Source organism: Protopterus annectens, chromosome 5.part1 (genome assembly GCF_019279795.1).
Source record: "Protopterus annectens isolate FY-2018-M chromosome 5.part1, PAN1.0, whole genome shotgun sequence".
Lineage (NCBI taxonomy): Eukaryota > Metazoa > Chordata > Ceratodontiformes > Protopteridae > Protopterus > Protopterus annectens.
In genome coordinates this window covers 620711056-620735370 of record NC_056736.1, presented here as the reverse complement: position 1 = coordinate 620735370, position 24315 = coordinate 620711056, and positions in this window count along the sequence as shown.

Below are 24315 nucleotides of genomic sequence, written 5' to 3'. Positions count from 1 at the left end.
CCACATACATAGATGGGGATTTTTAACTGGCAAAACTAACTAAAAATGTTAGAGGCTGCTGCTGCTTTACTCCATCAATATGTGCTAGAGATTGTGGGTGGAAAGGGGGAGAATGCTGACAACTGACCCACAGTGAGGAGGAGGAGAAGACTGTACAGAACTGGGGTAACCTACCAGGGCCTACATGAGCTGGAGATAGTAGAGCGCTATAGGGTGGACAGGGACATTCTACAGCAAATCGTTGAGCTATGCCGGCCACGCATTACACACAGAACTAATAGAGGGAAACCCATCCCAGTGGATACCAAGGTATGTCTAGGCTTAAGAATACTAGCTGCAGGTACCTTCCAAAGACCAACTGGGGATATCATGAGGGTCTCACAGGCATCAGCATCTAGGGTACTCCACCAGTTCCTGGATGCCATGACACAACATACCAATGAGCACATATATTTCCCCACTGCCCATGAGGCACTGACCACACGTATGTGTCTCTTCCACAATATAGCAGAATACCCTGAAGTAGTTGGTGCTATAGACTGCACGCACATCCACATCAAAGCACCACCTGGTGAGCGAGGCAGGGTCTACATAAACTGCAAGGGATTCCCCTCCATCAACTGCCAGGTCATGTGTGATGCCCAGGGCATTATCATGAATGTTTGTGCTGGCAGCCCTGGAAGCTATCACAACTCCCACATCTGGCATTGCTCACAGCTGTATCAGACATTTGCCAGGGGGGCATCCCATATGGCCATCTAGTGGGGGATGCTGGCTATGCACTGGAGCCATGGCTGATGACACCCATCAGAAATGCACACACACCCAAACAAGAACACCATAATGAGGCACACGCACAAACTAGGATCATTGTAGAGCATGTGTTTGGGATGCTGAAGTCACAGTTCTGCTGTCTTGACATATCCGGTGGAGCCTTGCAGTACTCTCCAGCTACATGTACACAAATGTTCATAGTATGTGCCATGCTACACAATATGATCCTGCGGAATCAGCTGCAGCAGGAACAGCACAGGACAGGGCCACACATCCCCCCACCATTGCCAAGGTCAGCACAGGCACAGAAGGACTTGGAGGAGGAACATCCTGAGCCTGCCCCTGTAGGCAGAAGGAGCCATGCACAATATGCTCAGGCCTTGGCAAAAAGGCAATGCATAGCACACACACTGACACTGTAGGGACCCAGGGACTGATACCGCTCTCTGACTCGCACAGACAGTAAAAGGGATGCCAAACATGACACTACCTGAACTTTACCATGTACAGGGAGTGTGCTATGTGCATCCAACATAGTCAGCCCTTTAGCACTGTCCTCAGTACTGGTGCAGCAACAAGATAAGTCACTCTTCCTATCAATTAATGAATGGAGTAGTATGTTCTCATACTTGTATGTATGATATTGATGCAAGCATGCAAGGGAATTTGGTGGCTGAATGAGATAGCAGCAGACAGCTATATGGGACAGCAGGAAATTCACAACTAATACTGGTGTCAACATACTAGGCAGCAATACACAAGGTAACATCCCCCACTGCAGTGCATGTAATGGCCCAAAGAACTGTGAGTGTCAATAGGTCACACACATGGATGTCAATGAGGGTTACATATCCACCACCAGCCTCACCCAGTAGGACAGGTGTAAATGACCATGAAGAAATGCTGGCCTAAGGCCCCCAAATGATGGCAATGGTGAACAGCCTCCCACCAGACCTACACAGACATACTACAACAGGTCTGGCAGTTGCATTCCAGTTCTGAAGGGTAAGAAGTTGGAAACTGAAATATATGCTATTAATATCTAACGTGTACTCTACTGATATGCCTCCTGTCTGCATGATAGGTCACAATACAATATGAAATGGAAGCCAACAGTGTAACCGAAATACCAGTATAGTCATTTCAAATGTTAAAGTCTGCAGGTGTGTACCTCCCCCCACAATCCCCATGTAGAAATGCAGTGACAGATGGCCTGCAGCCCTCTCAAATGGCATACAGTCCTCTGGCAAAGACCCGTGCCTCACCCATAGTGCCAATGTATGGAATGTCAGGGGGTCCCAACTAACAACCTAACAGTAAACAGAAAACAAATGCAAGGCCATGCTGACAAATGCCAGTAGCATGCCTCCCTATGTCCTACTGCAAGGACTGTGGATCAGGCTATAAATACTACTGGGATAAAGGCCCAACTATGGGGATACCTCTGAAATATTGCTTACATAATGTTAGATGGAGGAGAGAATAACAGGGGGGGGGTGTAGAAGCATGGATGTCACGGAGTGTGTGAAGTCTGTAACTCTAATGTCTGCCCATACTACTCCCGACTGCAAACCCATGAATGAATAGCCACAAAACTGCTTGTAAACCACAATGTGAAGGTAAACTGACCAGATACATGAGTCCTGCCTCTGGATAACCTGGGTGTATCTGTACAGCTGAGAGGTATGGCCCCAGCAGGATATGGCCATTCCTTGAAGTTGAGAAAAGCACAAGGAGGGGAACCCCAGCCAGCATACTAACAAGGTGCTGCACCATTTACACAGAACCAGCAGTCTATTGTCTGTATCTACCCCCACCACAATGGCAGGTGTGTGCCAGAATGTGTAGTCTATGTGCCTCAGAATATTAGTCTCAGCTTCATTCATCTCGTATTTCCTGGTAAATAACTGTGACCAAAGAATGATAACTGTCAGTAGTTGATGACATGACACATCACAGTGTAAAACAGTATATATGTCAAAATATCTATGCTACAACCAAACATGTGACACAAGCAGCACAGACAGCAATAGTTACAGCATCCCCTGTATGTTAAGCCCATTGTGTCAAAGTATTGGCTACCTATCTACTGATATCCTGCAGAAACAGTTTGCTAGGTGTAGCTGTAGCAAACAAAACCCTGAACTGGAGTCCAACCCTCCATGGAATGGATGCACACACTCAATATAGAAGGTCATACTGGGCATGCTCCTACACTTAGAGAAATGAAGCCCATGTCTCACAACACAGTGAACTACAGTTATCGGTTATTTGCAGCTGTCTGTGCAAACACACCAAATTGTACACCACTGATACTTCACAAACACACATTGGATAGGAATGCACACACATATCTAAGGCCAACATAATATAATGTCAAACATACACACACAGAGACATGGCATAGAGAAAAACAGACAGCAACACAGAGAATTCCATTATGAGGCCTGTCCCACCCACTACACATCCCATTGGCCTGTATTACATAATGTTCTGATGTCATTCAATGTAGAAATACCTTTGGTTAGCCCTCAGCATCAGTGGTGCTTGTGATAACTGTGTAACACCACAGTTGTTGTTGTTCTTTCGGCTTTTCCTGGTTAGGGGTCACCACAGCAGAACTCTAGTCTGCTAATGATTGACAGCAGATTTTTATGGTGCCAAGGTGCCAGCCCAACACCCAATCTTCAACAAAGGAACGCCCATTTGCACATGTCTTTTGAACACCACTCAACTGCAGGGAAGACATGCAGACTCCACACAGAAGGTGCTCCAGCTGAGAATTGTATGAGAGAACCTCTTGCTGTGAGGTGACAAGGCTACCGCTGCACCACCGCAGCTTTGTGTAACACCACACTACAAATAGGTATCCATGTAGCAGTTGTCATCTCAGTCCTGTGAAATCTAAAGTTGTGTGTGTGTGTGTGTGTGTGTGTGTGTGTGTGTGTGTGTGTGTGTGTGTGTGTGTGTGTGTGTGTGTGTGTGTGTGTGTGTTTCTAGATGAATGTGGTTGAGGCCATTCACACTCACTAAATCTCCCGTATTCCTCCTTCAGCACTGCAGCTGATGTCACTCACCTTCAAAGATACCGTTGGACAGGTCTTCAGCATAAAAGCTCTGTGGTGCTTGTGATAACTGTGTAATGCTATACTGTAGCAAATTAGATAGATAAGAATACCAATCCTGATCCTGGCAACTGTGTAAATGTGAGCGTTTGTGTGAGAGTGTGTGTGTATCCTTGTAGAGACCTGATTCTGTGGTCATTCAGACTTACAACACTTCCCTTACCCCTCCTTTAGCACTGCTGTTGATGTCACTCACCTTCAAAGATACCTTTGGAGAGCTTTCCAGCATATAAGCTCTGTGGCACTTGCGATAACTGTGTAATACTATAGTATAGCTACTTGTTAAGTAGGTGTTCCAATCCTGATCCTGACAACTGTGTAAATGTGTGTGTTTATGTAAGAGAGTGTGTGTATCCTTGTAGAGACCTAATTTTGGGGTCATTCACCCTTACAACACTTCCCTTACCCCTCCTTTAGCACTGCTGCTGATGTCAATCACCTTCAAGGATACCTTTACACAGTTCTCTGGCATGTAAACTCCATGGCATGTGCAATACATGCGGAACAATGTAATAACAATAACTGCATATGTATGGGCTTGAATCTCATCCCTGGTATGTGTACATATGTATGTCTATACCTGAAAGATTTTGGCCTCATTTACACCCAGTACACATCTCAGTGCCTGACATTAGCAGTCCTGCAGATATTATCCACCTTAGAAGTACCTGCTGGCAACCCTAAACCATGTAAGGTTAGTGGTGCATGTGGTAAATGCATAACCATAATGGTCTGACAAGATACAGGTTAGAACCTCACCCCTGGTAAATGTGTGTGTAGGGTAAAATATTTAATGCAGTCTCTCTTCCAATGCCAGTATTTACAAGGGCTGGTGATGTTTCTCACCTTAGAAGTACCTTGGGACAACATCCATCCCATAACCTCTGTGATGCATGTGATGAATGCAATACACTGTAGTAACAATAACTACATAGGTTTGCATTTGAATCTCATCCCTGGCAAGTGTTTGTGTGTGGTACATATGTATGTCTGTACCTCAAGATTTTGGCCCCATTTACCCCAGTACACATCTCAGTGCCTGACTTTAGCAGTCCTCCAGATATCATCCACCTTAGAAGTACCTGTTGGCAAGCCTAAATCCTTTAAGGGCAGTGGTGCATGTGGTAAATGCATAACATAATGTCTGAAAAGATAGTTCAATAGAGGTTTAAACCTCACCCCCCTGGCAAATGTAAATGTGTGTGTATGGTAGAAATTTTTTTTGAATCTCTCACCCACTATATCACCCATTGCCAGTATTTACAAGAGCTGGTGATGTTCCTCACCTTTGAAGTACCTTGGGACAACATCCATCCTATAAGCTCTGTGGCGTGTGCGATAAATGCAGTATACTGTAGTAGCAATACATAGCTAGGTAGGGGATTGTAACTCAGTACTGGCAAGTGTGTGTGTGCATGTGTGTTATCAGTATCCTGTGTGTGGGTTGGTCCGATTGTGTAAGAACTGGATCTTTTGGGGGCTGCATTTTGCTAAATTATTATGTTGAGGACCTAGTATATGTCACAATGTCCACATTAGATGACCAACAGTTGTCAAACACTGGAGAGGTTGGTGTAGACAATCCACAGCTCTAAATGTGTCAGTATTGATTATTGAGCAATATAGGCAACCCTTCTATTACTCAAAGACCACTCTCCACCCACGTATCATACACAAACACACTTTGCTAGGCAACAACCACTATACTGGTAGTTCCCCTGCATATTGCCTCACAGATAGTGCCCACTGTGTGATTGCAGTGGACTACATGCCTGATGACCACAACAGTTCCACTGACATCAGAAAGTACTTTGATGTGTTACATCTCCTGACTGAGTGTGTATTATCCAGCAAGTAAAAGGACATGGTGCCCTGGTCTATCCCCCCAGTAGCCCAATCAAGGTGTATAGTGGACCTTTTGCCATGTTCCCCACTGGACACCTGTAACAACTGTAGAGTCTGCAAACATACCCTACAAAGGGAATACCATGTCTTATACACATGCCCTGTATGGACAGATGCCACTAACTCCACTGAATACCCATATCATACTGTCACTGTAGGTGCAATCACTATCTCAGTTACATAGCCAGGTCTCACCAAATGAGGTCAGGAATGTTACATCAGAAGATACCAATCTGTCCATACAACATGCCCCAGAGACCTCAAGCACACTCCCAGATGTCAAAGAACATGCATGTGGGACATGTGCACAACCCAGACACTGTCCATGGTATGGAATATAGATCACATACATGGGAAGAAGTGCACATCACTGACCACCCACAATAGAAACCTGGATGAGTGGATGGGGGATACAATACCCACCCTTGGGGACCACACCAGTGACTATACTCCTGAGCCACACTGGCAACTATTGTCATGTGGCCTGATACCAAGGTATTCCCTTGGGCTAGCCTTGTAGAGCCTTCAGGCCCATTTACCTACTACACACCTATGAAGCAATGAACCTATGGATCTCAGTACTGACAAGTGTGTGTGTGTGTGTGTGTGTGTGTGTGTGTGTGTGTGTGTGTGTGTGTGTGTGTGTCTGTGTGTGTGCATGTGTGTGTGTGTGTGTGTGTGTGTGTGTGTGTGTGTGTGTGTGTGTGTGTGTGTGTGTGTGTGTGTGTGAACAGTAATTCCAGTGTGTTTGGTTGATGAATATCCCCCGTGGCCGTGGTCATTAGCAATCAGAGGTGTGTCCAAACCAGAACATGTACCGTTCTCCATTCTACAACAGATGTTGTACATCACCATGTACCTATGTACAACCCTCAGCCCTATAATCTGTGAGGCATATGCAGTCACTGTGTTACAGACTGGGAATTACCATGCACATACTGTACCCTGCCTATGACATGCTGGATTTGTCACCACACTCCCATACCCTGGGCCCACGTCCTGTTGACAAACAGATGTCTAGAACAGAAATGTGATACAGCATGTGAGAACACATTCGCTCAGCACTTCACTTGTGGGGGGAGAGAGGGGAAAGCTGGCACTAAATGTGTTGCCAAGACTGTGGCCAATATCTGTTGTCTCAGGATAGATATTAGCATGCAGTAACTCGCAGCACTTGTGTTTAATGCTGTGGAGCTTGTTGATGTATCTATCAAGGCTGTTGTGACTCTCATCAGTGTCTGCTGCAGCTCTGCTGCCATAGATGCCTGTCAGGGACTCCATGAGGGATCCAAAGTTGTGTTTGAGGCTAATAAGGGAGTTCAACAGTCATGGGACACCACCTTTCCCTGAAACAGTGTCCTCCTTCTGATGTACACTTCAGTAATGGCAGGGGACCATCACATTGTTTCTCAGTATTTGGAGGACAGTGTCTGGGTTCTGTTGGCTCTGGCTAGTACCATGCATTCATGTACCTGTTTATACAGTGCCTATGTGTATGATTGCACAGTCATGCAGCTACATCCCATTGCTATGGGTGCAGTGAAGACATCCACTCCTGTTTTCATGGCTGCAAAGTCTTCTTTGTAGTGGTTTTGCCAGGTGGTTATCTTTGTGGGGGATGTGGCTGACATGTTGAGTTCCATGTTGATTACAGTCTGTGTTAATCTCACCATGCAAGGATTGACATCTGGGGATGTACAACAGTCCCATATTTAAATGGTCAACACAGGTCAAGGTTGTTGCATCCTCTATCAGAGGTCAGTATGAGCTGGTCTAAGGCAATGGAAATGATGAATCCCAGAAGTGTTGAGCCACTGTATTGGTTACATTCCCCAGGTGACGGAGGGGTAGTTGAAGACTCGTACTATGTCAGTGTTGCATTGGACCGTCAGAGATGGCAGGGTGTTAAGGAATGTGCATTGACGGTCTCAGTGGTGGCTGGTGACTTCAAATCGAAGTGGGGCTGCAGGAGACAGCTGAATGGGTGGTGCCAATGGGAAGGGGTGTGACCAACTAGAAAGGGGAGGAGCTATGCTCAAAACCACAAAAAGTGGAACTTTAATTAAATATGTTGCCCTGGGTGCCATACCATCATTATGAGAGTCCAATCAAGACAAAATGAAGTGTAGAAGAAAAAAAATATTTCAGTGCATTGGTTGCATGACAGCTTACTTAGTATCTAGATGGAAACAAAAAGGTTGTGAGGCATTTGAAAATAAATTACTTTTTAAATACATTTCTGGAATGCCAGTCAAAATCAAGTACAAGAAAAACAAGCATCACTCATCTCAAACCACTTCTCCTTGCACTGCAGTTCTAATTATAATTTATATTCAGCTTTATAAAAAGTACCAAGTAACATGCTGAAAGTAGCAATGATACCCCCCACTTGTAAAAATGTTTCTTATCCAAAAAAAGACCTGCTGCCTGACAACTATCTATTTGTTTCATTGGGAAAACATGATCAAAGTAAAAAATGAACAGCAAACAAGAAACAAGCACAAGATAAATTGCTTAAAGGATAACTGCACAAATTATGGACCACACATGATAGATTGGAATTCTGTTTAGTTTATGGGTAAAGCCTGCAAAGATGACTGCAGGGCTCCAACAAAGGTAATGAGCTTCTTAAAATACTGTAATCCTGCCCTTTATTACAAATACTGTCATATGCATTTCAATATCCAAGGCTTATACGTTATCTAGTTATCTCTGCGTGGCAACAACAAAAAGGCTTTCAATGTTGGTAATTCTTTAGCAGTAAGCTTACTTGCATCTTACAATCTCAGACAAGCTTACCTGATGGTCATGAAAGCATTGCTACTTAAACACAGAGCAACGCGCACTTTCTGAATAATAAGAAGCATAATCAACCGTATAAAAATATGACAGAAAACCAGAACATTCTGCAAAATCAAGCAAGACAGATGAAAAGCCACTGTAGTACTTGTGTCTACCTTGGTTGGGGGGGGGTACTCTGCACACTTACACTGCATAACTGCTCCTTGCCTTGCTTGGACACATCCAGAGGCACTACATAGAGGAGTGGGGTGCAGCAAGTATGTCACAACTTGAAATATCTCTGGCTGACTGCAAAGGCCCTGACACATTTGTCATACCTCTCAACTACAGAGCAAGAAATCTGGACAAAGTCAGGCCCAAAATTAAGGACGATATTTAAATATTGTTCTTATAAACTTTTTAATAGAATAGTATGTCTTGCATTAGTATGAATTTTCTGAAGGGTATGAAATCTGAGACGGAAATGTCTGTCATTATTTTCTTACTTCAATCTTTAATGATTTGACCCTTTAAAGATTTTGGAGCTTTTCTCCCCAGGACTCCATTGAAAACGGGTTATTTTTGGCCCAATGGACTATCCTGGTAAACCAACTGCAAATAAATTAAAAATAAATATATAAAATTTGCCACTAATTTGCCAGAAAACCACAATTTTATGAAAAATAGACCAAAAATGTGATGCAAAAATATAAAATAGCCACACAATACAGCTGGGAACGTGTCAAAGAAGGGACACTTTTTAATATTAGCACTGTTAGATTGAGCAGTTGACAAAATAAACAAATCTACATGCATTTCTGAAATAAAAGAAATCTATAACTCTGATTATTACAGTTATTTATTAATTGTAAACCCTCCATGTTTTCTTCCAAAATTGACATTTTGCAGAGAGATTAGAGGGAGAGCAACATTTTGAGCCAAAATCAGGGACAGTTGAGAGGCTTGGATATGCCCAATTCTATAAAGCAATCTGCACGTACCTCTCAACCTGTTAACACAGGAAATATGGACAAGGCCAAATATATTGGGGGAACATACAAAAAGTACTAAAATTGCTCTTGACTAAACTTAGTTGATAGAACAGTTCTTGCTTTATCATGCATTTTTCTGAAGGTTATGAAGTCTGAAACTCAATGTCTGTCATTATTTAGTGACTTAATTCCTAAATGATTTGCCAGAAAATCACACATTTTATGAGGAACAAACCAAAAAGAAGAAGCAAAAATCTATTCATTCTGTGAAAATCTGGTCAGTTGAGAGGTATAGTTCAGCTGAGCCAGGGCTGTCTGAGTTTGCCATCCTTCCACCTCACAAAATCATGGTTGAATGGAGCCACCCCCTGCAGCCATTCAAATGTCCCATTACTTGGCTATTTTGCCCCATTTATCATAAACACTGCAATGTGCATACTGTTTTACTTCTACGATGATTTAGATTTCACTTGAAAGTTTTATTTTATATTTTACAGCACAAACACAAACATCTGCTAAACAAAGCAATGCAGTCTCACAATGAAAATAGTCTTAGCATTAAAACTCTGCCCTTGAAACTCACATTCATTGAAACAGCAGTGAAATCCACATTCAAAGAAAATACATTTGGGTAGTATAAAGATTAACTTTGGGATGTTTTCAAATGATAGACCCCTTGCACACAAAACATACATGTGTTGTGTGATGCACGTTCCTGATTGTATTAAATTATATTCCTTGTATAATACAGTGCAGTTGTTAGAGGGTGTTTTAAATGTATTGCTTTGGACATTTTTCCAGTAAACTATGAAACAAAATGCATGCACCAATAGTGTCAACACTGCCCAATTGAGAACATTTCCATCATAAAAAAAGTCAACTCAAACGTATACAATCCACCAGTATCAGTAATTATGCACAATCTCTGCAGAAGTAAGTCATCTAAATAATTCCACATTAATGAGATATGTAACTAATGAAGAGGTTGCTGCTAGCAAACAACTTTATATTTCAATGTTTCGTCTACAAGCAAAGTGTCTGTTGCCCCTGAGGAATAAATTGCCTATATTACATTAAAACAAATGATAAGCTAGTAATATTGCAATAGGAAATGGATGGCAAACTGATAACAGGTTCATAGTTAGTATCTTCCCAAAGAAGACATTCTCAGTACGGCAGCATCCACCCCTTGTAAGATTAGAACCCACAGCCTTCTGTATCAAAAGCAAGAACACAACGTGTTGTGCTATTAACAATGCAAGCAGACTCAGCATAAGCAGCTCTAAACTTCTCTTCCCCTGCAGCTCTCAGCTCCTTGTAAAATCTACTCAATACTCAACTTTATCTCAACTTCGCAGCACAAGATATCTGGAAAAAACAAAATTTATTGGGGGACAAAAGCCCAAAAAAACAGGGACACATTAAACATTGCTTGTATAATATTGGAAAGTTGCTAGAATAAAATGCTGTGTTACTACCATAATTTTACTGCCCAGTCTTGGACCCAGATCCCTCTGCAAAGCAGTGAGAGCAAGATATCATGATGCCAAATCAGCTGTTTTGTGAAAGAGAGGAAGACTGAAACTTAAATGGCTATCATTTAGTGAATTTGGTTTTCACCATAGCTGTCAACCTCTTAGCACAAAACACCTAGACAAACCCAGTAATGGGGGAATACATATCTCAAACATATTCAGTGAATTCAGTTCCTGCCATAGCTGTCAACCTTAGCACAAAAAACCTGGACAAAGCCAATAATGGGGGAATACAGTCCCAAAAATAGGGACAAATTTCAAATATTCATCTTATAAACTTAGAAAATTGCTAGAATAAAAGGTTTTGTGTTACTATGTACTTTCTGAAGAATATGAAGTCTGAAATTCAAATGCCTGTCAATTTTATTTAACATTTGTTAACCAGGAAAGTCTGACGGAACAAAAACTAATTTTCAGCAGAGGCCCAGGAAGAAATAATGCTGACACGTCTTTGTAACATGAGAGCAAACCCACACAAACACAGGGAGGACATGCAGAGTCTACACAGAAGGCACCCCAGCCAATAATCAAACCTGAGAACCTGTAGCTGCAAAGCAACAATGCACTATCAAATATTTCCAAATGTAAGAATTCAGAAGCCATAGATGTTATTAGGAACAGAACAAAATATGAGGCAAAAATCTGCACAATTTCATAAATGGTGGTGGGTAGGGAATTCAAGCTCTTGTTACCTGCACTCAAGGTACAGGGTTCAAGCCTGATCTCTAACCACCACCAGGTTACATGTTCTATCTAGTCACTGCAACTGGGACACACACACACAAATGCTTCGGTATAGGAAGTACACCATGACTCCATCTTTTTCTTAACAATGAAAGTCACAGTGCTGACTGATGACACAACAATATCATTACTGGTCTGTTGGAGCACATCTTACTTCAAAAATAAAACTACTGGTTGCCTTACAAATTGTACTTTGGTGGTATTCCTGGTACAGAAAAATCTTATTAGTCAGCTTGCGAGTTTTATGTGGTAATAATGAAGAAGTGACAAAAATTTTAGAAGCCACTGAGTAAGGTATTAGCTAACCACTAAAAGGCAGATGGAATAGGCACACATCATTACAAACCAATAGGTGATTTGTAATACAAGAAGCAATGCAAGGGTCATAAGCCATACCTGAAACTTAGATCTATACATTTGTATTGATTGACTACCTTTCATTAATTGCATACAGATGGCCATCACTAGCATCAGGCATGCCTTTAAAAAAGGGGTTATTACTTCTGAGGAAAAAAAACCCTTCAGATGCAGTTTACTAGGAAGTTTTACCATACAGCAATAAGTCCCAGTATATGCAGTCATGTGTTGTTTCTTATTTTCATCTTTCGAAAAAAGCACACACAGAATCACAGGCATGCACGTACGTACACATACACACACACACACACACACACACACACACACACACACACACACACACACACACACACACACACACACACACACACACACACACACACATCCTTGTACCTGAATCAAACTCCATGAAGCAACAAAGCCAGCCAAATACATAATCCTGCAGTCCTGAATCAAAGTCCAACTCAGAATAAATAATGATCCGTGCAGCAATAAATCCCACAAAAGTCCAACGGTCCATCAGTCCCTGCAGCAAAGAATACATAATCCTTATCCAACGGTCCCTGCAGCAGTAAATCCCATGAGAGCAAAGTACCAGTGTAGTTCTACGTGCCGCGAGCGTACCAGCCTGCGGATGCTGCAGTCTGATCTCCTACCAGTCTATGCAGTTACAACTGCATAGACTTCTGGAATATTTGGAGGTACTTGCTGCCTTCTGAATCTGGACTGCTGGTGAGACAGTCTGGAGTCTGTTTGCATACTTCGGACTGGTTCACCTTAGTCTGGATATCGGGAAATGCATGTGCGCATGTGCGATGTTCCGGGAGTTTGCGTTTTTAATTTATTTTCTTTTTTAGTTATTTTGTGTTCTTTTCTTTTCTTTTTTGTTTTAATTTTATTTATTTATTTGATTTTACAGCTGGGAGGGCTGCAGTCCTGCAGTCCAATAGCACGAGCCACCCCTGGACAGTCTAGGGACCTAGATGTGGACCCATAGCTGGCTATGGTCTGAATAGCACCATTACCCCAAGGCAGTTGTACCAGAAGAATCTCCAATGCATTATGATGGGATGCTAGTCTGGAGGTGTTCCTATCCATAATGAACGTGGAGACAACACCACCTGTGAAGGTGTGGTGTGGTTCATGTTTCGGGGCTGACAGCTGTGGAATACATCATACCCAGATACTGCAGGTCTGCTGTCTGCTGCTGTGAACCACCTCTCCATTACAGCAGACATGTGTCCTCCACTCCAACAACTGCTATGACTGACTGCATCCTGACAGTTAGATGTCCACTGTTGAGCAGCATGACCCTCAGATTGCATACATGCGTAGCTGTTATGGTGGTAATAACATTAGGAGCACTGCCTAATAAGGCACCTTAGGGTTGGCAAGACATGTAGCCAGTACCTGGGAACCCAGCAGTGACAGATGTAGGACATCCATGGCAAGTCATTAGGTTCTGGCAATCATGTCATCCCAAGCAGAGAGGTCCTGAATCCCCTGAGAATGACACATAACACGTAAGCCAATGTTGCACTCAACCAGCTGTTGATATTTCATAGGTTCATAGGTAGGTACTAGGCTATCTGCCTGAGGGCATTTATAAGCCTAGCCAGAATGTGTTGGCTTTCGCCACCTCCTTAGATTAGTTCCCAGTGCCTTTGTCCAGCAGAGCCATTGAAGTGACCCCTGGGGTACACTTTCTGTTTCCCATCAACTCATCCAGGTTTCTCTTGAAGAGGGTTAGCAAGGAGCTCTGCCTAATGTAGATTGGAATCTTGTTCCAGAGAATGGGAAGTCTCTGGGAAAGAAAGCTATCCCTCCGGCACATCCTATTTATTGTTGTGGTGAGGTTTAGATCCCTGGAGCATGTGGCTTGAGGGGATATGGTTTTCTTTAGGTGGAGCATGTCCATCAATTCTGGGTTGAACATGGCCTTGTATGTCAGGCAGAGATCACCTCTGAATAGGCGGTATGTAACTGAGTACAGCTGGAGTTTCTTCACTCGAGCTGCATAGGGCATCTGCTTGAGGCCAGTGATCCTCTTGGTGCGGTACCTCTGTAGTCTTTCCAGTTGTTGTAGGTGTTGTAGGTAAGGTACATCCCAAATGGGGCATTGTACTCTATGATGGGTCTGATGAGTGATGCGTAGAGGGGGCCAATGACCTCTTTTGATCTGGTGCAAACCCTTTTGTGATTAGGTGGGCCACATAGAAGGATTTTCTAACCACTTTGGCAATGTGATTATCAAAGGAGAGGTTACTATCTACTTGGGTCCCCAGATCCCTTATTACGTCTTCTGTATTTAGGGGGCTACCGCGTATGTGGTAGTTTGTGGGCACTTTGTTTTTTCCAAAGGGGATGACTATGCACTTTTTGGCATTTAGCTTGAGGCCATGGCTTTGACACCAGGTATCTGTCTTAGTGAGATCCTTTTGGAGGATGTCTGTGTCAGTTGGAGAGTCAATTATAGCCCCTAGTTTGCAGTCGTCTGTGAACTTGGTCAGCCATAGTCCTCCTGTGCTTGCCTGTATCTCTGAGAAGTATATGCAGAACAGGAGGACTGAGCCCTAGGGAACACAACTTGTAACCAGTTTAGAGTCAGACCTAGCTCCCGCAACTCTTACCATGTGGTTTCTGTCCATGAGCCAGTTGGCAACCCATCTCATGATGTAGGGGTTTATGTTCAGGCTGGTGAGCTTGTCTATAATACCTGAGTGGCGAATGGTGTCGAAGGCCTTTGCAATGTCTAGGTAGGCTGTGTGGAACCCCTTTCCCTTGTCTATAGCCTTGGTAACTGTCTCAAAGAAGTCCACTAGGTTTAGGAGGCATGATCTGCCCTTTACAAAGCCGAACTGGGTAGGGTCCAGTATTTGGAGGTTCCCAATGTTTCTGTTAATGAGAGCCATGATGATGCACTCCATAGCTTTGCAGACCAAGCTAGTCAGGCTTATAGGGCGATAGTTCCTAGGGTCCACTGTGGGTCCACCTTTGTGGAGCAGAATAACTGTTTTTGTGCGCCACTCTGTGGGCACATCGCCTGTGGACAGGCTGAGTTTAAACAGTGTGTTTAGGTGAGGGGTTAGTTCATCTTTGAGCTCGTGTAGGACACAGCCTGGGACACCACCCAATCCCATTGATGCTGTGTTTTTGGCCTTGGAGAGGGCTGTTTTAACCTGAGTGTCTGTGATTTCAGGGGCACTGCATTCTTCTGGTATAGTTATGGGCCCTTTTGGGGGTGAGAGGGGGGTGAAGTTTGCACTGAACCTGTCTGCCAGGATGTTGGCTACATCGGTCGGTTCAGTGTATTTTGTGCCATTCTGCACTAACTCTGAGCAAATCTGAGAATTACCACTTAGATTCTTGACATAGCTAAAGAATGCCTTGTGGCTATCTTTGGAGTCCATGGAAATTTTTCTTTTGAAGCTAGCCTTGGATGATTTTATGAGGGAACATAGTTTCTTGCTGATACTGATCAGGGATGTCTTCCCTTGTTGGGATTTTACTCTTTTCTGTACTAGTTTCCTCCTTCTATTGTATAGCTTGCTTATGGCAGGGGTCCACCAGACTGGTTTACTTTTCTTGGAGGAGTGAGTCTTGCTTTTATTTGGGATAGCATGATCCACGCATTCTTGTAGGTGCCTGTAGAGTGCATTAGTAAAGGATTTTGCAGCTTGGACAGCATTATCCTTTAGCATGGGAGTTTTGAAACTTCCCACCTCGGTCTTAAGTAATGTGAAGTTTGCTTTTGAAAAGTTTTTCCAGGTAGTTTCATTGACCGGCGCTGGTGGCTGAATGCGGATATCCAGAGTGATTAGTTTATGGTCAGATCTAACCAGCAAGAGGTTGACCTCTGGTGTGGAACACAGATCGCCCATGTTGATGATGACCAGGTTCAATTTGTTGTCATCTCTGGTGGGGGGTGTTGACCAGTTCATCCAGGGCACTTGAGTTTATAAATTCTAGAAAATGTTGGGCAAGGGAGTATGTACTTGAGTAGTTCTCCCAGTTAATGTTTGGGTAATTGAAATCTCCCAATATCAGGGTGTTTGGTAGGAACTTTATGTTTCCCAGTGATTCCAGGAATGCGGAGTGGGGGTCCTGGGACATGGTGGGTGATCTGTAGCAAGCAATAATTTGAATAGCAGTTTTGCCCATTGTTAGTTGCATGTGGATGATCTCTGAAACATTGTGTTGTGCCACTAACCTGGAGGTGTGGATATCCTTGATGAATATGGATACTCCCCCGCCTTTTGTATTTCAGTCCGGGTTTTGTGGTCGAAATGTATGGTATGAGTTGTAGCCTAGTAGTGCTGTGTGCTTTCTGGAACCTTAAACCAGGTTTCTGTTACTGCACATATATTGATTTTCTCCATACTGAGGAGTTCCTCGAGTGTGTGCATTTTGAGGTTTAGACTTCTGGCATTGAGTAGCATTACCCTCAGTTTTTTGTTACTTGTGCTATTTAGGGCAGTGGGTCTGTCTTTTGAGCCTTGTCTAAAAAAGGCACTATGGGGGTGGAAAGAGCCTTGGCCAGTATTTGAAAGCCTAAGGGTGACAGGTGCAAGCTGTCTCTAGTGAAGCAGCGTGGCTTGTCGAGCATGTCATCCCAGGCTAACAGACACTGGATCCCATTTGAATGAAACTAGAAGCTTAGCCAGTAGTTGAAATTGATAATTTTTTCTCTATACCGTGGTATCATTTTTGGTGAGGGCAGGATGCTACTCAGGGTCAGCGTCATACCGGCCTGGGCTATGTGATCAGAAAGCTCCTCCATATCTTTTTTCATGTAGTCCAGGGAGGTACGGCTCAGGTCATTCACACCAACATGGACAATGACAGAGTCATATTTGTACTTGTTCTGGAGTGACCTGAGTGCTTGTGTTATGTGGCAGATCCTGGCACCCAACAGGCAGCTAACAGTAACCTTCCCTTTGTCCAGCCTAGTGAGTGGGATGTCAGTGTGCCTGACTATAGAGTCACCTATTACTAGTGTGTTGGGTTTATGTTATTTTGCCTTGAGGGCTGTGGTTGCGTGGCACACTGGTTTTGTGAAGTATGTGTTTCATGGTTTGTGTTGGGGGTGGTGGTTGCTTGGATGTCTGCTTTGGAGGTCTCTTTTGCTTTTGAAGATTTTTATTTAGAGCCTCCAAGTATGTTTTTGTGTATTTATGTGTGTTTTTTGCCGGTGCTGGTTTCATAGGTCTATGTGAGACTGGTGGTGTGATGCAAGTAATTCCCTTCTCCTCTTGACTGCCTGGTCCAGTCTTGGGTTGAGAGAGCTTAGCCTCCAGTTTGCCTGTATAATTGCATCTCTCGCATGTATTAGTGTTTGGTGGAAGGAGGAGAGGGTTGTCTCTGTACATGAGGCAATTATAACATTGTCTCAAAGTGCCCAGATTCACCAGTTGGACCAGAGAGTACACCTGAAACTGCCCTTCGGACATGCTTGGATAGGTACAATGAACTGTTTTACTGATTGGCTGGTAAGGTTGAATAAAGAGCCTTGTCCTTCTCTACAGTATAGGGGGGTCTAATGCTAAGGTTTATTAGTGCTTGCTATGAGTTTTGAGCAAGTTCTGGGATGAGAAGTGAATGGTTTTAGTGTTTAATTTGAAAGTTTGTCTAGTACCAAGTGAAAAATTGAAGAGTAGACTTTGTGGAGCCGGGAATAGTTATACCCTAGCTAACTGGCACTGCCCGACATGCACAACTGCACAAATGTGGTTTTATAGCAGGGAAATGAAAGAGATAGAAATAAGCCCAAAATGGCCAATAAACTACTAATTTCTGGGCTGAAACCACTCCTCCAGGGACAGATAGGCTGCTCAAAGCTCCCTCTCTCACAGTGAACAGAGAAACTTCCTTCTATCCAAGTAAGGTATGGGCAAACACAGAAACTTGTAACACAGCCCTGAATTCAGCAGTAACCTGAAAACTGGACTATACTAGCTTAGAAAGGTGGGAAAACAAGTTTTTTTTTTGTCATTTTGTTTTTTTCAGAAAATAAAGCAGATACAATCACAAACATTTTAAATGCACAGAAATGGCTATCACACTTGAGTGTGCAGCCTACAACAGTTAAACAGGTAATTTAAACACAAAAATGACTTTGTTAAAGTGCAGGCAGTAAAATAAGTGCAATATGTAGCTGAAACAAGCTTTTTAAATCACAGAAACTCTAGAAAATTGACGTTTTAGGCGGAATTAGCTAAAGGCAGCAAGAAAATGCAGAAAAATTATACTTAATCACTCCAAAGTCTCTATTTTGTCTCTCTGCTGCTGTAGAACTCTGCAGGGCACCAGGCAGGAGCTTGCTGAGCTGTATACTCATCGCAGCATCATTCTGGGTGACAGGAGTACACTGCCCAGGGCTACTGTCATACCTGCCTGAACCGCATAATCAGAGAGTTCAAACATGTCTCCTGTTATGTAGTCCAGGGAGATGTGTCCCAATTCATTCACATCCACATGGATTCAGAATGATACTCGTAGTTGTTGTGGAGTGACATGAATGGCTGTGTCATGTGTTAGATGCTGGCATATGCTTGATATTTGGCTGTTACCTGCTCCATATTCAACCTAGTGAGTAGGATGTGTGTGTGTCAGTATTGAGTTACCTATGATCTCTGTATTGTAAAATGTGGCCTTAGGGGCTTACATTAGGAAGAGACCAGATGGCTTAGTGGTTAAGATCTTCACCTCCAAGGTACAAGGTTCAATGTTGACCTTCGACCAATGGCTGTTTGGAGTTTGCATGTTCTCCATGGTGTTTCTCCCATGTCTGAAAAAACATGCTGAGTGTTTCCATCTCAAACTCATCAATGAATGGAGCTGTGGGCAGCAGCACAGGCTCTACATGGTGCCCCTTTAGGGGAGTTGTACAGACCAACTGCTTTGGGCATCTACTGTGGTGCACAGTATCCTCAAGATAGGAGAACACAGATCACAGACTGTGCGCCGTGGCAGGACTAAGCCACTTGACGATGTAAAATATGGCTCTAGGTGATTCAGTCATGATGACTAATGTCACCAAAAATGGGCATGGGTAGTTACCGGTGATAAGTGGGTTGAGGACCCGGCCTACTCTGACCCATGCCAGGGACCCATGCTAATGATGGGAGGGGTATATGTGCCCCTATTGGCCAGTGTATGCCCACCATAAAGCCCAGCAGCCCTGGGTTACCTGGGATAGCTCTGTTGAGTGAAAGCAGGACGTAAAACCAACCAACCTGCCAAACATGAACTGAGAATTGCTACGCTTAATGTAGGTTCACTTACAGGACACACCTTGGAAGTGGATGACATGATGATACAGATGAGGCTGGACATCCTATGTATCCAAGAGATGAGATGGAAGGGCAGTGCAGCAAAGCCACTTGGCTTGGGATCCAGAGTTTACTGCAGTGCAGCAAAGCCACTTGGCTTGGGATCCAGAGTCTACTACTCAGGTGGAGAGCAGGCTAGAAATGATGTAGAAAGTGAGAGAGAGCCTTCAGAAGGCAGTAATGGATATCATCAGAATTAATGACAGACCCATGGCAGTCAGACTCCAGTGTAAATGGTAGGGCAGTATTCATAATCTCAACCTATGCCCCACAACAGGGTTGTGATAGTGAGGAAAGGAGTGCATTCAGACAGCAGTTGCAGGACCTACTAGATAAAGAAGGACAACATGAATTGGTGTTTATAATGCGTGACTTGAATGCACATATCGGGACAGGACTGCCTGGGCCCACATGGGTGGGGCAACAGTCTGGCAAATGGCTTGATAGTAGCCAACACATAGCTCACAAAGAAAGACAGTCACAAGATCACATACAAGAGTAGTCAACATGCAACTCAGGTAGCCTTACTCCTAGTAAGGAAAAGGCACCAGTGTAGAATCCATGATTGCAAAGTCATCCCCAGTGAAACAGTTGGCCCACAGCATAAACCACTAGTTGCCACAGTCAGCTGCAAACAGTGGTCACAGAAGGCTCTAAGGTCAACAGAGACCAGGCTGAAGACCTGAAAATTGACAGGAGAGAAAGTACAGCAGTTCAAGGAATTACTCAGAGCTCTAGCACCCCCAAAAGAGGAGGGAATAGGTGGAGATGAAGAAGAATGGCAGTGCCTAAAAACAGCATGTGTTAGGACTACAGAAAAGATATGTGTCTGAGCCAGGTATGGAAATAAGGTACATAAGGAAAGCTGGTGTTGGAATGCAGAAGTGCAGGAAGTCATCAAACGAAAGAAGGAGTGCAGGAAGAAGTGGGAGACAGAAAAGGCTGACCAGGCTAGGAAGGACTACTGGTTGGCTAACAAAGAATCTAAGAAAGAAGGTGCAATAGCAAAGAATGGGGAATCAGAGGCACTGTACCAACTTCTGGAAAGTGACTCAGTAAGGGGCACAAAGAAACTATATCAGGTTGCAAAGCAAAGACCGAAAGATAAAGAAGATAGTCAGACACCCTTCATAAGGGATGCCAGCAACAACCTGCTCACCAGTTCCGAGGGCATCAAACATAGATGAAAGGAGTATTTCCAGCAGCTTCTGAATGAGGAATACCCCACAGAAGCTGTACTGCCCCAGAAACAGCCTACAATAAGAGAAGAAGAAGAGCCCACCCTAGAAGAAGTAAGAACAGCATTAAGGAAGATGAAGTCAGGGTAAGCAGCAGGCTCAGATGAGGTTACAGCAGATATGATAAAGATGTTGAGTGAGATAGGGGAGAAATGGCTCCTGAGAGTACTAATAGCAGTGTGGAGAGAAAGGCATATCCCAGATGACTGGAGAATAAGCATACTTGTGCAAGTAAACAAGAACAAAGGGGGCATCCACAACTATGGGCAGTACAGAGGCATCAAACTCCTATCACATTGCATGAAAGTTCTGGAGAGGGTGACTGATAAACAGATATGCAGAGTAGTAGAATGTAAGATGAGAGATGAGCAGTTTGGATTCAGATCAGGATGCAGCACAGTTGACCTGATGTTTGCATTGAGACAGATACTTGAGAAGAAGCTAGAGATGAGAAGAGAGTCCAAATGGGCATTCCTAGACTTGGAGAAAGCATATGACAAGGTCCCAAGAAAGCTGATCTGGGCAGTACTGCGGTTGTTTGAAGTCCCAGAAACATTGGTAGAATTAGTGAAGACTATGTACAAGGACCCAATGACTCAGGTACGAACAGTGTTCGGTTTCACAAAGGGGTTCCCAGTAGGAGTGGGTGTACATCAGGGTTCAGCTCTGAGCCCACTGCTGTTCATACTGGTGATGGACTACATTAGCAGACAGGTTGGAGGGAACGGATCAACAAAGCTGCTGTATGTAGACAATGTGGCAGTACAGGCAGACTCTGAGCTAGAACTTCAGCAAAGAATAGGAGAATGGAATGCAAATCTGAAGGCACATGGGTTGAAACTAAGCACAGATAAGATGGTGGTAATAGCAGCAAATTGGGGAAATTAGAATAAGCTGAGAATAGAGATAGAAGGGAAGATAGTGGAACAGGTAAACAGCTTCAAGTATCTGGGAGGGGTAGTTGAGGAGAAGTATAGTCTGAATGAAGAGTTCAAAGCTAGAATCAGAGGGGCTTTAGCCAACTGGCATAGAGTATCAGGTGTAGTCTATGACAGAAGAATGCCAAAGAAGCTTAAAAGTAGTGTGTACAAGACAGTGGTGCGACCAGTACTGCTCTATGGTACAGAAACCTGGGCAGTAAAGGCAGAACAGGTGAAGAAGCTAGAGATGATGGAAATGAAGTGCCTGAGAAAGGTGGTAGTATGCACACTGTGGAACAGATGAAGAAATGAGGACATAAGAGCAGAAGCCAAAGTAGCTCCACTTGCAGGAAAGATTAAAGAGAACAGATTACGGTGGTTTGGGCACATGTGTAGAAAAGCAGAAGATAATCTGTTGAGGAAGATTTGGGACAGACAGGAAGAAAGTAAGAGGAAATGAGGACATCCAGCAAAGAGATGGCTGGATTGTGTGAAAGATGATCTGCGACAGTCAGGCATGAGTGTTGAAAAAGGCAGGAGTTTGGCACTGAATAGAGAAAGTTGGTGACAGTTAACACGATTCCCTGACCCCATGTAGAAAAAAGGGAAAAAGGGGGCTGATGATGATGATGACGATGATGATGATGGCATGTGTCATGTTGTGGTGTCTAAGTCTGTGGTGTTTGAGTAGATGTCGATTGAGTGCCTCTGTGAAGGTGGGTGTGTGGCTTTTCACTGTATATCATGGCTGTCAAAGTGGGCGTCATGGTGAGCTACGTGTTCCACATGGTGTGGTGTAGGTGTTGATCTTATCCTCTTGACCTGCTAGTTCATTTTTTGCTGGAGAATGCATATGTCCACATTGGATGATATATGGGTAACAGTCACAGGTATGTTTAGAGTTTAGAGGGGAGGGTTGTCTGTGTACATGCCGCAGTTGCAACAGTGCCTTGGAATGGACATGTGCACCAGGTCAATGGGTGAAAGCACAGATAACAGCCCTTCAAACATGCCAGAAGTTGTGGACATAACTAGTAAGTACTGGGACGATATCTGTGATGAACAAGTACTGCTGATGGCTCACAGGTGTGCCACGTCATGATACAATAACCTGGTGAAGTGCCAAGCCATAATGCTAGTTGAAGTGCAAGACAGAAAGAACTAGCATGATGTATGGGTGGAACAGAAGACAAACTGTCTGCCACCTGTAATACTTTACCACAGCTGTGCTGTTATCGGCAGCTCTTGCCATGTGAAAGTTCAGTAAGCTCAGTAGCGGGTGCGGTAATTGCAATACACTATAGTAGACATACCTAGATAGGTAGGAGTTCTAATCCCAATACTGACAGGTATGTGCGTATGAATCATGTACTATCTGGCTCATACCATTTTTGACCTGTGTACTACTGTTTACACTTCTCTTCACTCCAATTTAGTAGACCTGTTGATGTCATCCACCTCAGAAGTACCGTTGGTTGAATTGGAAATGTATACTCTTTGTGGGGCATCTCATAACTGCGTAGCATTATAGTAGAAATACCTAGATAGGCAGGAGTTCTAATCCTAATGCTGACAAGTGTATGTGTGATGATCATATCGTGTGTGGCTTATACCATTTTGATGTGTATACCATACACGGCTGGTGACAACCTCCCATTGCCATTACGTTATATAGTGTGGTGACATCATCTGCCACACATGTAGCAGGTTAAAACATTGTACAGTCCTCTGTACAGATGTGTCTGAATATCCATATGTTTGAAACTTATATGTGGTCTGTGTGCCTTAACAATGCCCATGTATGTGATATTATAGCCAAATAGGCCACCATGAGTGTACTGACACATATGGCAGCATGATGTATCATATCTGACTGAAACATCAGGCTGATAGGACGTCTGCTGCCCTCACAGGTGGCTTGCCTTGTAGGTGCAATACATGAGTACAGATGCTTGGTTTTACAAGTGAACTGTACCTGTTATGGGTCACATATTAAAGGCTGGAAGAGGTGTGGACTGTCATATTATGATCCTAATTAGTATGTAACAGGAGCACCTTGCACATTAAGAGGGGTGCGTACACAATTTATATCTACTGTATACCAGTAATGTGTCATGCATGACCTTACCTTAGGACGTTTGTCCAAAACAGTTTGTTGGCCTCTATCCAAATGTCTTGGCACTGACAAGTTGTGAGGTATACTAAAGGAATGTTGAATTCACGCCAGATAGTCCCTGGTGGTGACCACTGTGATGCAATACAGTTAACCCCAGCACAACTGAACATGCACAACAAACAATATAGCTATTACATAAAGCAATATAGCTATTACTGATTGTTGTGTGAATGGTAAATTGCATATGCTTCACATGCCTGGGGTATTGCCGGGCAATGACAGAACAATGTAATACCCACCAGCTTCAGGCTGCTGTCCCATATGCAGACCAGAGGGTCCTATGTAGTTGTGAGAGGGATTTATCGTCAGCAGATGCACAGCTGGCCTTGGTATAGGATGGATGCAGCATGTCTGCACATTTACAGTACTAACCACAATAATACACAATGTCCTGTCCTCACCATAGATGTGCACCTCTGTGCATTAGCAAACCCCAT